Source organism: Amyelois transitella, chromosome 18 (assembly GCF_032362555.1).
Source record: "Amyelois transitella isolate CPQ chromosome 18, ilAmyTran1.1, whole genome shotgun sequence".
Taxonomy (NCBI): Eukaryota; Metazoa; Arthropoda; class Insecta; order Lepidoptera; family Pyralidae; genus Amyelois; species Amyelois transitella.
Window position 1 is genome coordinate 4,673,247 of NC_083521.1, and position 16,456 is coordinate 4,689,702.

Below are 16,456 nucleotides of genomic sequence, written 5' to 3' on the forward strand. Positions count from 1 at the left end.
GATACTATATTTTAGGTATGTATAAAACATATTTTTGTAAATAAACATACAAGATTACAAGCCCAAAGCCAATCAATGAAAGTTTTATTTTGCTATCAGGAATTCTTTACCTGATGTACATAAGTAAAATCTAAGTTTATTTAAGTCAGTCTATAGAATTTATACGGGTTTGGCCACCCTAGCGCAGTATCCCTATATTTTAAAGTTGTGTAGATGCGAACGGAAGTGGTCTTGCTCCTTGTCCGGACGCTCACGGCCCCGTCAAGTGTTTGTGTGTACTGTCGTTGTCAACTCTTGAATGTAAACGATATTATTTTTACATATAATAAAATGATGTGAAAAAGGTTTTAAACAAATATAATAAAAATCTTATTAGGTATATACTAGTTGACGCCCGTAACTGCGTGTTATTGGAAATACGAAGGTTAAGGTTATAAAATTTACTCAAATTTCGGTACAGAGTAGCTGGTCCTTTTGGCTTCTACATCACATAATTCAGATTATCATTTTTTTTTCGCTAAAAGAAAATGCTCGTCAGGTTGAACATCTTTTTTCAGGACGTCTTTTCTATAATTCGGATGATTTAACTTTTTGAGATACAACTAGGTAATTAAAGGGTAATAAAGCTAATTTGGTAATATTTACTTTCTGTAAATTTCTTGGTGTTCTTTCTTGAAATTCACCATCCTACATTTTTCCTAACATTATGTACTAAAGGTATATTGGGTCAAAACTATATTTGGTTATAAAAATTATTATTCCAAGTTCTGTGAGTACTCATAACGTACCATCAGGGTGCGGCCGGCCCAACCGCCTAAAACAAAAACGTTGATCTCCATAGAAACTAAAAAGCAAAGTGACAGCTTTCACACACTCCGGAAAAGCAAGCTGCAAAGTGGCCCACACCCTCAACATACCTAACGTTTATAGCAACCTTCCATATGCCAACCAAAAACTTTATAAACGACTCTATGACTGAGAATTAAGGTTGATAAACTATTCTGGAAATTGTTAAATTAAATTTGTGCGTAACTAGGGGTGTGAATAGTTCCGTCGGCGTTTGGTTACAATGTGATCGTAACGCATGATTGCCGACTGAAAGGTGTTCCGGACAAATATTTGAGATGTTGAAATAATTGGAATAAGTTAATCAATATATAGAAATAATACGTCAATCAACCTGACTTGCACATGGACGGCTTCCTTTGTAAATATGGTTCACAAAATCCTTGGTCCCAAATTCATTTGCCAATATGTGTATGTTATTTCCTCCTGACCTACGTAGCTCGGAATAGAGGCATAATATCGGCAGTAGTGATATAACCTTAGGGGATAACCATTAATGGTCTGCATCTTGTCTTGTTTTCATTGTAAATTTGAGGGCGTCAAATATCAATCTGATATTGGGTGGATTCGGCTGTACTAGTCTGTAAAATTTATTTTATTTATTATCTAGAATAAAAACAAAATATTTTCTTTTCAGGTCGAAAGTGATACACGCCAGCTCAAATTATATGTTTCAGTGTTGTCTTGAAACTTGAAAGTCGTAGGCATCTTGGCGCACCTCGAGCTCCTCTCCAAAATAATAAAACAAGCTACATTTACTGTTTGAATCTACGCCTAATTAACTTTTGAATCCACCCCAATTCTGGTTGATTTAAAAAATCCAATGATCAAAATCAAATAACTGGATTTATCAGGGAGAGAGCTAGTGCGCTCCGGGCTAACATTATAGTGTTAGGTTACACAGTTACATTTATCATACAATATGCTGCAGGCAATGCATGTTATGCTGCTACGAAGTATAGAGTTACCACAATATACCTACTTGCCTATGTACGGCGGTAAAGTTATAATTAAATATTGCCTTAATAAGCTGCAGCCTGTATTAAAACCACAATTTAACTACCGAAGAGTTACAGGATTATTATAAAGTGCCTATGTTTGTGGAATCACGTACTTACAAAATACTTTTTTTTTATTGGTGCCAGGAATCACTAGGCACGGCATAGTGATTCTATGCATATAAATAGACAAAGTGACGAAAACAAGTTAAAGATTTAATACAATTTTTTACAGTGGAGTTTTATTGAGAGAATGGAACCTATAAAGCTTGGCACAAACTTGTATTTCAATTTACAACCAAGAAAAAATTCATGATTTTATGTAATTATTTTACTTTGTATACTTATATTTGTGGTAGTTATTATTGTATATACATACATATATATTACACGAACAAAGTACCCTTACCCACCCTATTTTTTTCAAAATTCAACGGTATGATTAAGAAGAAATCTTCAAAAACTTGAAGACGATGACTAATTTTTAAAACATTGAGGCATGTTCTAAAAAATAGAAATATAAATTTAATGAAGTTCGCTGCGTTGATTTTAGCAAACTAATTATTTAGCTGTGAGGGTGTTACCCAGTTTATATTAAAAGGCGGAGATAATTAAATTAAGCCCGCTTCTTTGACGCCTGTTCGGCTAATATTTTTATTAAGTGCCGTCTTGTATGAGGAAATAAGCTTTAGTGTTGTAATACTATCGATAAATAACAAAAATAAATAAGATCGATACTCTCACTTGTTCAAAGTCAAAGATTGTACCATGTGGCATGAACCGTGTAATGTGGTGTGTTTATTATATTTATATTTTACGATTTTGACTAAAATAAATCGGATTTCTTGCGCTCGTTCTAGGTATATTATGGGTTCGAATCCGACCCCTAAACAACATACATACATACATACATATATCCCTTGTGGGGTAGACAGAGCCAACAGTCTTGAAAAGACAGAAAGGCCACGCTCAGCTATTTGGCTTAATGATACTCGTAGAATTGAGATTCAATAGTGATAGGTTGCTAGCCCATCGCCTAAAAAAGAATCTCAAGTTTGTAAGCATATCCCTTAGTCGCCTTTTACGACATCCATGAGAAAGAGATGTAATGGTCCTATTCTTTTTTGTACTGGTGCCGGGAACCACACGGAACCCCTAAACAACCTTATCTTTATTATTGCAACAATTTTGATAGGTTTATACTTTATAACGTAGTATAGTCTTACGGTACAGACAGAGCCAACATACTTGAAAATATTGTGCAAAGGTTATTTTTTTAAGAAACAAAGTTTATAAAAGCGATGTTGATTTACATTATTAGCTTGGCTTTGCTTCAAATAAAATTTTATCGATAACATTAACCCCGTGCCTAGTATATTTTTTCCTCCCGAGGTGCTAATGTCGAAGTTCGAAGGTAAATTATACTCTTGCCGCGTCGAAAACCTTCAGCCTCCACGGACTCAATTATGTGGAACCAATAAACAACGGACAATTAACTACTTGGCAGTTCGCCAAGTATTTCTGGAGGGTAAGAAAAGGAGTTTGTTAATTTATTGTTTAATTTGCGTTTGATTATGAAGACTTTAATTTTCTTTGAGTTTTGATACTGCTATTGAGAAACCTGAATCTTCTGTTATTATAATATCTAGTGACGAATGACTTACGTATCGAAACATACAACTCCATTTTTTTAATTTATCTAGCCAATTTCTAAAGATCAATGTCATTAATGTTAAATTTTATTTATTTATTTATTTATTTTTGGGACAAATTATTTTATTTTATAATAACATATTGGTCATAATTGATTAAATATGAAAGATTTATGCTATGTATTCCGAATATACTTGTAGGTATTTATGCGTGTATTTTAGCCAATATTTTATCTTCTGTAGCATTGGTTTTTAAGGGAAGCTCCACGCAAATACTAGTTTTATATATTTTTAACTGTGCTAATTTGTTTATACTTTTAAACTCTTGCGAAAATTAAAAGAGCCTACAGATATTCCCAACATAACATTCGCGGATTTGAAATTCGCCATGTTCCATGTGAGTCCAATTAAGGAAGACTTTCCGCAATTTTATTGTGAAGGAAAATTAGCGGGATTTATCGCTAAACGCGGGCGTACTATGATGTTGTACAAAAATGAAAGGAAAGTTTGAGAACCTCACAAGTAGCGTGTCGGTGTTCATTATAGCGAAGTGGTTTCGCAAGCGCACGATAAACATAATTCTTTAAATATTACCAATTAGTCAAACGAGAAAAAGGGGCAAACGCGAATTTTTCACATCGCTACACTCACGCCACCTGGCGCGATCTAGCGTGGACTTGTGTCGCCATCTTTTAGAAGTATAATTAAATATTATTTCATTTTAATAGTTTTTACTGCACGCGACTGTGTTTTACCATGTGTAATACTTAATTTTAAATATTTCAAAGGAATTTTACGTGACATGTTTTCAGTTATATATAACACATGTTTCATAAGTTTCATAAGTTTTGCTTATTCTAAAATTTTTGTTTACATAATCTTAACCTTGTATGTTAATAATTTTCTTTTGTCCGTTGAAGTTTAAATAGTAATAAATACTAATAATTAAATTTAATTCACTGAAAATGCTCAATAATAACAAAGTAAAATATATATATATATTATTATAAGTTATTGTCTCATACAAGTCAATACGAAAATTTAATATATTCCTGAGCTTTAGCTATTACTGGAAGTTCTAAACATTTAACATATTCAAAAACTTAAGATTGAAGTAAGATACATTCAAGAAGGTGGTAAAAATATTATGATATGCTAATACGTAGACAAGCGTAGGGCGGCGCCCCTCGTCTAGCGAGGGCGGGCGGCGGCGTGATTCCTGCTAGGAGACATAAAATATAGTATTTGTAGAAATATATTATACTCGTAACAGAACAAAAGAAAATGTAAAGATTTTAGGAGTTTTTTTTTTACTTTTTTATTAAATAAATAGCTATTTCAATTCTAAATGCATATATATTTAGTATTGAAACAGCTGAGTGAACTGGTCCCAGCACATTTTGTAATGCTTTTTTCGAAGCACAGTTCAATGCATTTTGCGAACTTTAACTACTTTATATATGTATGGTGACTTAACAACATACAAAGGGATTATTTACAATTGTTTACAAGGCATTTGCTTCTTATCTTTGAGATTAACTAAAACGTTTAACTAGATAGCGAGACAGACAGCAAGTTAGTATGTTTGTCAACGTTTGTGTGCGGATTTCTGCGTACAAATGCCATTAGCATATGTCACACTTGGCTTACTTACTGAAAATCATAGTCTATTTCAGTTGCATATTATTTCTTTAAAATGTTTCTCATCATCTTCTCATAGTTAACAATATTTGATCTATCATGTCAATTAAAAATGTTCATCCATGTTGGATGATACATTTTCTTTATTATAAAGGATTTTTCTATGTTGTCTTTAATTTATACTGAGTGGAAATTGGGTGCTAAATGCTGAATAAAGTTATTTGCCATGAATGCCTCCGGGCACAAATTTCAATTATTGTCGCATCCGAATAGTTTTGTAGGGACCCACGGTACATTCGGACAGAAATGTATTTTTCGCGCTATATTGGGACCATAGACCATATGCTAGCTAGAAATATTATTTAAATCTCACCTGTCTAACAATATACTAAATGCGAAAGTATATCTACCGTACTGATCTGGTTGCCAAAAAAAACATAATTGTGTCAGCTACTTCTTTTCCTGCGCTTATCGTCAATCTAGAAAAAATCTCATTGACACTCTGATATGAAGCCACTAAGTACGTCCATGCCTCAGCCATTGAGTCTTGTGCTTATTGGCTTTATCAACCCTGCCAAGGATAAAACTATGTTATAACTACATACGTACATATGGTTACGTCTATATACCTTGTGGGGTAGACAGAGCCAACAGTCTTGAAAATTCTGATCGGCCACGTTTGGCTATTTGACTTAATGAGAGAATTGAAATTCATATAGTGACAGTTTGCTAGCCCATCGCCTAAAAAAAGAATCCCAAGTTTGTAAGTCTATCCCTTAGTCGCCTTTTACGACATCCATGGGAAAGAGATGGAGTTGTCCTATACTTTTTTGTATTGGTGCCGGGAACCACACGGCACAATTAAACATTAAGTTCTATATTCATTTAGATTCATTTAATGGAACATGAAATTTTTTTTAAATAACCCGCGAAATTTATTGTTTTTACGTTTCGTTTCACAATCCAATTCTTTGTTAATTTCAACGTTTACAGATTTTTACTTGTGTTGATGATTTTAACGTATTCTTTCTATGTAGAAATTGCAAATAGTATATCTATGATTTTGCAATTCCAACCATACTAATATTAATGCAAAGGCCTGTAAATTTTTACGGTTACATGAATAAAGTTAATATCCGAGGTCTAACAAAGTCTACTTTTTTAAACAAATTTTGTTCTGAAAGCTGCGAGTAAAATCATGTTTAAAAATAAATATCATCAAGTTTATTCTTGACTGTACCGCACAGTGGGCGTATTCATCTCATAAAGGGGTCAAAATATTTTATTAGCCTTGCGATTTTAACTGAGTCGCGAAGGGTCTAAACGCGATTAAGCCCCGGGGCGAATGGTGACAAATCGACAGACACTTCAGCAGATTTTCACTTAGGTACACTCCTTCGAACCCCCAAAAAGATTATACATACATACATATGGTCACGTCTATATCCCTTGCGGGGTAGACAGAGCCTGTAGGGGTAGCAGTCTTGAAAAGACTGAATGGCCACGTTCAGCTATTTGGCTTAACGATAAAATTGACATTCAACTAGTGACAGGTTGCTAGCCCATCGCCTAAAAAAGAATCCCAAGTCTGTAAGCCTATCCCTTAGTCGCCTTTAACGACATCCATGGGAAAGAGATGGAGTGGTCCATTTATTTTTTGTGTTGGTGCCATGAACCACACGGCACGGCAAAAAGATTATAATGTAGATAATGCCAGTGTACCTACCGTTTAAGCGGTCACATGTCAAATCCTATCGCGGGCATGTCCAACGTCTCAAGGGATACCTAGCTGGACCACGTACTGTCTGAGAAATTATGAATATTAATTTTATTGCTTTCTTCATTACAGATATACCCCGGCTCCTCCCTAAAAATGTGAGCACGTAACCAGGACTAAGGCTATGACGATGATGATAATCTACAAGAACGACCTTATAGAATGACTCCTTGGTTCAGCGGTCAACGCTTTAACCTAGCTTAGGCTTTGACTGCTTTACTACAGCTTTGAATGATTATCCCAAAAGAAAGATTATTAAATGAATATTTATGAATATTTTTTGCGTACTTGGAATTAAACTACACCCGACGCAAGTTTGAACATAAATATAAATATTAAGTATCCATAATAAACGTTACCAATTGTTGTCATTAATTTAACAAATACTGTATTTACGTACATATATACTAAACAGAAAAGTTTTGAATTCTGTTTAGACGTCAAATGCAAGTCAATAATTATGGGTCCTGAGTTTAACAAGCACAGAGCAAGTAAAAGAAGGGCGACACTGGCGTCTCTTGCTCTGCGTCGACAACAATGCACCATGCCAAGCGCACGCCTCGACGCCTCCTCGCTTCAAATTTAAAATCGCAAGGATAATGACTGGCTTATTTTTGTTATTTTTTTTATTATGATCTAAACATCGAATATTCACATTGGAACCAATAAGCTATGATTCTATACATACTATGTATCCATCTGTAAATTTGAATACCTTGGTAGGTAAAATGTTTAATTAAAGTGTTATTTTGTATTTATTACACGCCCCGCCAAGTTAGACACCTTACTGACATTTAAACTATGATAGATATTGTCCAATAGAAAAGTATTCTAGAAGAAATCTGAATAATTAATAATTCTTATTTAGAATATTCTGGTTCTTACATTGTTTTCTTATATCGATACATAACCCTCTTATACAGTAGCGCGTTTCCGATTACATTCTCAATTATTTCATCATTCTATATCATTCAAAGTCTAGAAAATTTTAATTTTCATCATTCAAAGTCTAGAAAAGACAATAAAAAATTTAAACTTAAAAGTATTGATACATGAACTTCCAGAAGAGGAAATCAGTCAAAGAATTTTTCCTCTCTGATTTTCCTTCCGCTCCTGAGGTGTAAGTATCAATATCTTAAAATCCTCTGGCGTGTCGCGATTCAATCACATGGCGACGAGTTGAGAGGCTTACGGGCTACGGTGCCGTACAGCTCTTTCTCTTCAGTTAGTGTAGCTTTCTTTGGCTGGAGAAAAACGCGTGCAAAAAGTAGAACAGGCTTTGGATGCTACGAAATTAAAAGTACATGGTCTCATTTATAATGAAGAAATGGCAAAAAATCTTCCTTATTCACTTAAAATAGTACCAATTTTTTACATATTTTTATGCCTAAATCCTCCAATGAAATATTCGGGAATACATACATGAGTATACATAAAATCATACCTCTTTCTCGGAGGGCTAGGCAGAGACATCTTTCCGCCTGTCACGACCCCTGCATACTTATTTTGCATCTAACTATTTTCATGCAAGCTCCTTGGTTAGTTAGTAATACTTCGATGATGGGTTGCGCACGTTCTATAGATAAATCGGTTCTCTATGGCCGTTCCTAGGCTTCCTTGGGGAATCCCGAAACCTGATACGATCACGAGTGTGTAGATGAAATGTGAAATAGCTCATTATGGGACGCGTTGAAAGGATTGTTTCACGCGTAGGTAGAGTAGAGAGTGTGGAAATTTGGTAAAAATGTCTACTTTTTCTTTTTAGATGGTTGAGTCAGAATATATTGTGATGTATATATACATTCAGTCAGAAAAGTATCGGGAATAGATTATTTATTTATGGTTCCAAATTCAAATTTTTGTTTTTTTTGTTGTTGTTAGATTGGCACAACTGTTTTCCATTTTGGCGCGGAGTTTGAGTTGCATCTGTTGTTTACATTAAATACAGTGATATTTTTAGTTATATCATATCTAGTGTGTATTGCTAATTTCATAATGGATAAAAACATCGAACAAAGAGTTTGTCTTAAATTTTGCATTGCCAATGGAATATCGTGTTCGGAGTCACTGAAAATGTTACAGAAGGCTTACGGTGAATCGACTTTATCAAAAACTCGTGCTTATGAGTCGTACAAAGCGTTCAAAAGCGGTCGAGATGTGATGGAAGATTTGCCTCGCTCTGGTAGGCCATCAACGTCTGCAACTGAAGTTAACATCGCAAAAGTGAAGGAAATAGTGACTGAAAATCCTCATTCAACTTTGAGAGAGATAGCCACCGAACTTTCTGTATCTCACGAGTCGATCCGTACCATTTTAACTAATAATTTGGGTATGAAACATGTTGCCGCTCGGCTAGTCCCAAAAGACCTGAATTTTTTTCAAAAACTCAATCGCATGAGAGTCGCTGAGGACATGCTAGAACGAGTCAATTCCGACCCAACATTCATGAAACGCATTGTTACTGGTGACGAGACGTGGGTTTACGAGTTTGACATGCAAACTAGTCAACAAGCTTCGGAGTGGCGCCTTCCAACTGAACCGAAACCGAAAAAACCACGCCAAAGTCGTTCAAAAGTCAAAGTCATGTTGACTGTTTTCTTTGACTATCGCGGTGTTGTGCACTCGGAATTCTTGCCGGAAGGTCAAACGGTAAATAAGGAATATTATTTGAGTGTTATGCGGCGTTTAAGAGAGCAAATCCGACGAAAAAGGCCAGATTTGTGGAATGAAAATTCTTGGATTTTGCACCATGATAATGCACCTTCGCACAAGGCCATCATTGTGAACGAATTTTTAACCAAACACTCAACAAATATCATCGAGCAACCACCATATTCACCAGATATGGCTCCAGCCGACTTTTTTCTTTTTCCTAAACTCAAATTACCACTTCGTGGCACCCGTTTTCAATCGGTAGAAGACATAAAAGAGAATTCGCGGCGAGAACTGACCTCAATTCCGGAAACAGCGTTTAAAAAATGTTTTGATGATTGGATTATTCGTTGGCGTAAGTGTATCGTTTATAAAGGAGCATATTTTGAAGGTGATAAAATAAATTTGGATGAATAACAAACAATTTGTGTATTATTGATATTTTCCCGCTACTTTCTTGACAGAGTAGTACGTATAAATATCGATAATGTATTAAATAATGTTCAATGTGACATTTTTAAAATATCATATGATCATCGTAGATATTGGATCCATTTTTAACTTTATTATTACTATCCTATTAGATTCATCTACAAAAGCATTTTATATGACTTCCAGAGCTAATGAGACATTTTCTTAAAATTAACAGTAACTAGTATAACTCTTTTTGGATAAAAACGTTAAATAAATTAATTAATTCACACTTTTATGCTGTCCTGAGTGACTTTTAAAGTCAGCAGCTGGATAGGATAAGCACTATGATATTAGAGATTAAACTTAAAATTATGAATCAAATGCTAACTGAACCTTATATGTCACCAAACAAAATAAGATTTATACGAAAAATGTACAAAAAATGCAAAGACATCACAAAAGCCGGATGATTATTAAAAAATCATGGAAACAAAAATCTGTTCCCATCACGGCGAGGGCGCATCAACCCTAAATGTTTTGCTGTAAACAAGAAGAATTCAATCCCCTGATAGTTATTTGATATGATTTATTCATACGAGCGACGCTACACCACGTCAAATGGAAGTTTACATAATAGAAAGTACTTTCAGAAATCTATTTATAAAGCCATTATGTTCGCATTTTTTATCTTAGGCTGTCGCTTACTATGCAAATTGTTGGGGTCGCGGAGCTGAGATGTTTATCCCACTAACTATAATGTTTACCCGTACTTTTATTGGATGCTTAAGCGTTTGCATGTCCATATGGCGGTTTGGTTTGTTCTCTACCCTTTATAATTTAATATCAATTTTGTACGTATAATTGGTTCAATATATCACCACCAAACCGAAGGTCCTTAATCAATTTCAGGTTTAATGTTTAACATAAGTAATTAAATACATTTAAATTAGGTTTATTTTGTACTCGTTAGTTGTTTTTGTACTTTGAGACTGGCTCTGTCAACCTTTTAAGGGATGAAAACGTAATTAGCGAGTACGTGCCTGCGTGCCCATGTTTTTATACGAACTAACTTTCACCTGACCTCTGCAACCTTTCATTATGGGTTATATCATCTTTACAGCTCGACACCAAAGCTTACAAAGGCGAGCGGCAACAAAATGACAAAGGATTGATTTAGTATGCACAGACCGCCCCGCGCCACTACTGGAGGATCGCGCTCCGCCCCCGCGCTGCGGAGGCTGCGTGCGAACTCTGCTGAAAAAGTTAGGACTACGCTTATTATTATAACTAAGCGCAGATTGTCAAAGACTATTGACGTAAAAGGTATACATTTAAGGATCTTGATTTGTTGTTTCTTATTCACCTTTCACCTTTGGCGTCGGGTTACTAACCTGATACTATGTCGGAAACTAATCTTCAGCAATAAGTCATCCATGTGACAATTTATTTATTAATTTAGAAAACTTATATCTGTATATAGCGTTTGTTTTTTGTTCGTTTGTAAATACTTTATTGTACATAACAAATTTTTAGTCGTACATAAAAAGACATAAAAATAACAATGCACAAGGGCGGACTTATCCCTGGACTTATATAACGTATTGGCTAACTAACCGATAAAAGAAAAGGTGTGATATGGCTTTGTGTAAAATAACTTTAACACTACACGAGTTTTTCACCTTCTAACGCCCACTATAAATAAACAAATATATAATGTCTACCGAAGCAAAGTCATAGAATTTTCTCGTGACTTATTCGAGATAAAGAAAGTCGTAGCGGCGCTACGAAATCGTAGCTCTGCTACGAGTTCCGATATGTTTCTTATCACAATATTAATTATTATATTAACATTTATATGCATAAGTTATTAAATACTTATATATCTTTTTAACTGAATAGCGATAGAAAAATACTCACCCTTTTCTGCTACATAAATTTTCCACAATATGCCGCAGATATAACCTGAAATTATTTTCACTAAAATCCTGAGTAATGTCTGAGGGTGGGTGAGTGGAGGGGAGGAAGGGGGGGGGCTTATATGCCTGATGCTGAGTGCTACATGCATATTTGATGCATGCTTTAATACCTCGGCGGTTGTAAGCGGATTGCCGCCGATGCTAAATGGCGCCACTGTCTTTGTAATGCCACAGAATTATTAATATTTACATAGTAATACGCTGAATGCCTACAGCCACCAATGTTATGTTCTACTGCTACATATAGCAACGTTTTAAGCTTTATGTGGAGTTTCTCTTTGAAGGATTTATTTAGTCCTTTGGAATACGCGAGACGTCGTTTTTGAAGTGATTATTGTGTGTTTTTTTTACCAGCTTTAGACGGGAGTTTTAGTCTGGTGAAAATTTTTGATGTTACCTCACCTGTTAAATAGTAGTTTGACTATTCTGGATTTGACTTCAAAAATCCCAAGCAAAGTTTGTAGCTATCAGTTGTTGGCAGAAAAACCGAATGTGAAGTATTGCTTACACACATACTTTGATCATAGCAGAGAAGGTAAAATGAATTAATGAAAAAAAGAGAGTTCATATCTGATATAACATATGAGCAGTGAATCAGCTGAGATCTTTTCAGAATGTCCCACTTTATTAGATTCCTTAAGCCCTATTCACCATTTTTTCGCCCTCTTACTCCTCTTAGAGGGAACCTTTGATCGGTAGTATTAGCGAATAATGCGATAGAATCATTCGATCAGACATTAAAGCGTTGTTTCCATAAGCAGCGACGCTATAAGATTTTACCGCTTGTGTGAACTGGGAATCGATCACGAGAAAAACACTCATACTGTAAGAATATATCACGTAGCCAGTAAAATGTGATAGAAAACACACAAATACTTTGTGCATGATTGAAAAAATACTACACAATATGGCTTAAAATACGCAGACTTCTAATGATGTTAGTCAAACACTAAGTTTGTTAATTTTCTAAGTTTTGTGTAATTAATTACCTGTCACTATTTGAATATCAATGTTATTATAAGCCAAGCAGCTGAAATGACTGCTGGCTCTGTCTACCCCGCAGGGGATATAAACGTGATTATGTGATTATATATATAGACGCAATTTTCATTCCCTGCTTTACCCGTCGATGGAAAAGTACCTTAACAGTAGCGAGAGCGTAATATGCCCAATGATAATGGCATCGAGGTATTACGCGATTATATTTCCAGTCGTTCTCAACCTTCATTGAAGTACTGTGTAACCGATGAAAATAAATAGACCAACGAATCTAAGACATAAAAAGATCTACAGTAATATACGCCTAACACAAAAATAAAATTAAAATTTTTGTTTCAATTTCAAATGCAAACAACGCTTCAATTTTTTTCCTTCAGAATCAATTTGGATCTTAAAATCTTTTAAGTATTTCCCCCTTGCAATACTGGATAATAATTATTGAAACAATCGGTTCTGTAAGAGAAATGTCCGGTCTGTGATTTCATCAAATCAAAGAATTTAAGTTACATTAATTTAAAAAAAAACAGATTTTTTTACTCTAAAAATGTTTGAGAAACACCAGTTTGTAACCTATCTGGAAATATCAAAAATGTTTGTGCGATCACCTGTGTGATTCCATTAAGAATTACAGGAGATTAGGGTAAGCCTCCATACAATGACACGGGCCACGCGTAAGTATTAGTTATCCACACAAAATACTTTCATGTGGGTAAACCTAATTCGACAGTCGGCCTAATCTTTTGATGTTGCCCAATACTTTCTGGATAAAGGTTTTTTAATACTTACTACTTACTACTACTCTTTCAGTGATTGGAAGGCTGCTCAGTTTATAAGCAGCCTGCATCCAACAACTTCTGCAAAGTAAGTGAATGAAATTAAACATTCATTGTTTTATCTTAATAAAAAATAATTCTTGAAGAAGATTGGGAATTCCAATGCATCAAGTATCCGATGATGCCCAGAATGCTAATTATTTAATCGACCACTAACTTAAAATATCTGTAAGGTGACTGGAAATCAACATCTACCAGGTGTTTACGTTAACGTTTCGCCATGGCATCCCCGATTTGATCAGGGTAGGTTCGTTTTAGTCTTCATTGCCCGACGTTGCCATCCTTGTATATTTCTACCACATAAAACGTTAAACAAAGAATTAACCTAGTACGTACAATAAAATTTGATCTAATAAGAGTGAGCCTCCGACGATACAATACTGTCAACTATTTTTCGAAAGTTTAGCCTTAATATTGTAGTTCTTGGCCGTAAGCCAACCCTTGTTTAGTGTATTGTATGTCACAGTTTTCCCTTATCAATTTGTTATTCACTTAATTATATACCGAATATACGCCTTTAACGCATTAATTTCCACAGTATTTAAAACGTAAAATAAACTTATTGCCTACAATAAAATTTGATCTAACAAGTGTGAGCTTCCGACGTTACAATAGTCGGTAGACTATTGTGCAAAAGTTAAGCCCTTAATATTGTAGTTCTTGGCCGTAAGCCTACCTTTGTGTGAGGTAATCTTGGAGGTCCGGAACTCATTCTGCCGCGCTCCTCGGCTTTGCAAGGCTTTCTATGGGCATCTCTAATACTGGTATTGTGATGGACAAGATTAGTATGTCACCGCCAATTGGACTGGGTTGTACAAGGTAGAAATTTTTGTAAGAAATAGCATTTAAGTGAATAGTGTGTGTGTTATGTGTAGGTAATTTAAATTACGGTCTTAAGGATTTTTGGTTTTCTCAACAGCAATATGTAGTCCGTTCAGGGCAACAGACGAGAACTATTTTTTTCTGTGCTGCCTTTATGCTTATAGATAATCGTTTTTTATTTTAGTTTATTGGATGAATTCTGAATTAGGATAAGTCTCCTATTGTACATATTTGGTTAAGTCTAATAAGTGTATTTTATTAAGTATATTTTTGTGCAATAAAGAGTTTTTACAAATATAAAAACTTCTGAAAATAGCTGGAAATGTACATGTAATTTTATTGATTTCAGATTCGGGTACAAAATATTAATCAACTAGAATATTGTAAGTTTATTTCCTAATATTTAATAACAAGATTCCTTAGATAAATTATTTTATAGGCAATACACACTTCCCACGTTCTCTCAGTTGTTGATATTTATAAATATGAATTTTTGATGAAAGTATAAATAAACCACTTTGTCTATTTTTCAATAAACAGCAAGGAAGCGAGGCGTCGGGCGAGATGGCGACCGATTTTCCTGGAATTTTTCCATTACGTCGACAAATTGCGCGTTGCCACCTTATAATCTACAGGCGCTTCTAGACATCTTTATTATTAGGCTGTTTACTTCATGTTCCTTCTTATTTCTGTAATATAAAAATTAACTCATACTCATGTATACCTGTTGCACAACTACCTTATGATGTGCAACCTCTTAGTGTAATTAATAGTGGCCGCATATAATTATTCCAATCTTGGACGAGGGAAAATATAAAAACAATGATAACGTACAATGAATATCCATAAAAATATTACAATAAGTTTGATTATTAAATTTTTGAGAACAATAAGATATTTCAATGTTCAATTGCAAGTATTGTACATCTTGTAAGTATTTGTAGCGCATTAAGAGTTAAGTAGATGCGAGAAATTAGAATCACTGTCAATCAATATAAATCTGTCAATGTTACAAACTTGTAAAAATAAAATAAAGTTCAAATTGTTTTCGTATTTCGCTGGTTCTTCTTTAAACGAATCGCAGTCATACACTCACCCTGGATTATCCGCAGGGTTGCTATTATACCCTGGACATTTTCCAGGTAAGTGATATTTAGGGTATAAAAAACGTGTCTCTCTTATGCCTATTATACCTCCTTGTAAACTTACCTCTTTATCTTAATTTTTGTGAGCGTAAATGTAAAAGGCTTCAATGAGCCGAATATGTGAGTTGAAGTGTGTATTTCACATGTAACCACATAGATCTAACAAACTGGACAAGGCTTCCCTTTGTCCGGTCCAGTTCAGTGTGGTCACGGTCAGGTAACGAGGGAGTCCCAAATGATGCGGTCTTCAAAGTTTCGCTGCACGCTCCAATATAATAATTTTAATGATATTGTTTTCCTTTTGCACAACTTTGACGAACCACTTCATATTATTTCATACGAACAGCCATTTCTAAGGCCCATAGCACACGGCGTATTTTAAACGCGCAGAAGACGCGCAGGAGACGCGCGTATAAGCACTTCAAACGCGATTCGGACGCAACTTTAGAACCTAAGCACACGGGGCGATCGTGAAACGCGCCTCTACTGCACGTATACGCGCACCCCCTTCCCCCTCTGCCTCACTCCGCTCCTTTTTACGCGCCGCGTTTGAAACGCTTCAAACGCGCGTAAACGCGCTTCATATGCGCGTTTGTATCATCGATGCAAACGCAACAATCGACGTATACGGTGCCGAAAACGCGCGTTCGTAATACGCGCGTCGCCTGCGCGTTTAAAATACGCCGTGTGCTATGGGCCTA